Raw genomic sequence first — 2,892 nt, 5'->3', positions numbered from 1 at the left:
GGCCGTCAATGACTTAGTGGCTTTCAATGGCTCTTAGTGGCTTTCAATGGCTCTTAGTGGCTTTCAATGGCCGTCAATGGCTCTTAGTGGCTTTCAATGGTTCAGTATTGTATCTGAGTATCGTGATGAACTTGGATGATATACAATGTGAGCCGAGCTATGAGGGTAGCTGGCCTTTACTACGCTGAAAAAGAAATGCACAGAGAAGATATAATTCTTACATATAAGATTCCTAAGAGGTAATGACAGAATAGACATAATGGAATCCTTCAGAAAGTTGCACACTACCTATGTCAGACCAATACAAGAATATGCAGCTCCAATGTTAGCATCTAATCCTATAGATTAGAAAATATAATTAGATATATTCCAGAGATTTACTGCAAAATTGAGCTAAGATGCTGTTACGATTATAATCAATTGTAAATAATAAAAGTTATAATTACTATGCAAATTGTATAGGAAAATGCAATTCATAAATAAATTACTGATTACTTATATCAGAAGTGGCAGGATAATTTAGTTAATGGAGCGCTTGCTAAACTTAAAGTCAGCTGTTTGGCTGTAAACGTCACATGTTTCCCGTCTTCCGCCCAGCAAACTAGTCCTCTCTTAAGCTAATATAGCTATTAGGACCTGAAAATTCTTTCTAAACTATTTGTGAGATAAAGTTTGAACTGCCTATTCATCTTATACAAGAAACAAAAAGCATTAGCGTAGACATTGAAATTGAAATAAGTTTGAGGTAAAATACACACAAAGGGATGAGGTAGCTCAAGCTATTCTCACCTCGTTCAGTACAACGTGTTAATACCTACATATAAACATATCACAAACAATAAACATATTACCAAACATTCTGACAGATAAACATCTACATTTCCTAGCGTAAACATTGAGGGAGATTTACGGAGGTAAACATTGTATTCCGGCGCGCGCTCCCACGTGTCAGGGAGAGGACACGAGACTACACAGCGGCGATGGAGGCGGTTTGGGAAGCTCCGGAGGGACTTCACGTTAATTCACTGCTTCATTTGTCCAGGTAGACTACTCTTCTAACATGATTATTTTGGAGAGAATATGTTGAGTATACCTGATGGTACTTTGCGTTGATAGGTAAGTAATTATGATCAAAATTCCGTCCAGGTTTCGTGTCACTTATTAAATTGTTACAAATAATAATAATTAGTCTGAGTAGAACATTTAATATTATTCGTTATTTTATTGTTATTTACACGTACTGTATAGTTGTCGCGGTTTTACTGCAAAGTGTTAGTGTTGTGTGTGAGGACACTTATACATATTAATTACCGTAACTTGAATCTTGAGGCTATTGCAATTTTTTTCGTTATATATCTGTAATTATATATTTACTAAAGTTAGGTGTTTAGGTATTTGGAATATTAACTAGACACAATCATGTTTTAGAAAGATAATAGTAATAAATTCCTGGGAGCACATTTAAATGAAATGACAGAGAGAACAAACGTAGCAAGAGTCCTGAGCTCAGAGGATAGGCTATGGAAGCTGTACCTCGCTACTCTGGAAGAGATGTAATAGATTTGTTGTTGTTTTAAAGGTGACGTGATCACGATGTGCAACGTTTATCATTAGTGTCGATGGATGTATGGTGTATGAGTGAGCACTATGAATCCAGATAAGCCATAACGTTTTTAAGAGTATGAATGATTAATAAGAGAGGCAGGTGGGGGGGGGGGGGCATGGAAACGAAGTGGAAAAGCCGCTGAAAGGCATGGCCCAGGAACTGAGGCCCGCTATACAATCACATAGTCAATCACAAACACACACACAACACGCTGTTGTAACAATAAAATATTTAAAACACATACTGTAGAGTATAATGTCAGGAAATAAAACTTAGATAATAAAATTTAAAAATCCGGAGCCTAGCATCACAGAGGCCTCGCACAGCGTCCAGAAGTACTCACCTCTGGTGCTTTTTCATCCCGTCCTCTTCAATAGTACGTGGAACATTGTGATATAAATCCGCTAAGGCAAAAACTGATTTACTACAAATAATAGCAACTCGCAAAATTGACATGATGTCCCGTTTTCTATTAATTTAGTACGGCGGGGGGTGGAAATAGCCTAAGCTACTCTATCCCTTTGAGATGTATTTTTCTTGTCTCAATAAACATACTTAAACCTGAACTTGAATTTAGTACGTCAGTTTAGTGACGTTGGAACGCTTGAAAGGATGGACTGGCTCAAAGTGATGGAATATTTGGGTCCAAAGATCTACCAGGTCTCGGGTCAAAATACCGGAAGACCTGTAGCCCGGTACACAGTCACCTCACACTCAAGTGCTTCTGGGCCAGGGGCCAGATTCACGAAAGCACTTACGCAAACTCTTACGAACCTGTACATCTTTTCTCAATCTTTGGCGACTTTGTTTCCAATTATTAAACAGTTAATGAGCTCCGAAGCACCAGGAGGCTGTTTATAACAATATCAACAGTTGAATGCGAAGTTTTCATGCTTGTAAACTGTTTAATAAATGTAACCAAAGCCGTCAAAGATTGAGGAAAGATGTACACGTTCGTAAGTACTTGCGTAAGTGCTTTCGTGAATCTGACCCGAGGTCTTTGAGCACTTACACCTAGCGGTAAATATGTACTGGGGAGTTAGTTGACTGTTGTGGGTCGTATTCTGGGGGACTGTTAAGGGTAACCTCGCTAACCCTATGAGGCTTCATTTTACCGACAATAGGCAACTAATCAGAATCTAGTTTGGTTTACACTGAATATTGAAACAATTCGTTTTCCGTGTTTTATAAAGGCTATTTATCCTATAGTATAGGCCTATAAGAGTTAGAGTCCAACTGGAATATCACACCACGACCAGGATTCATTAAGCATTTACTTGTTCACT

This window comes from Procambarus clarkii, chromosome 31 (genome assembly GCF_040958095.1).
Source record: "Procambarus clarkii isolate CNS0578487 chromosome 31, FALCON_Pclarkii_2.0, whole genome shotgun sequence".
NCBI lineage: Eukaryota > Metazoa > Arthropoda > Malacostraca > Decapoda > Cambaridae > Procambarus > Procambarus clarkii.
Note: the sequence above shows the minus strand (reverse complement) of the source record.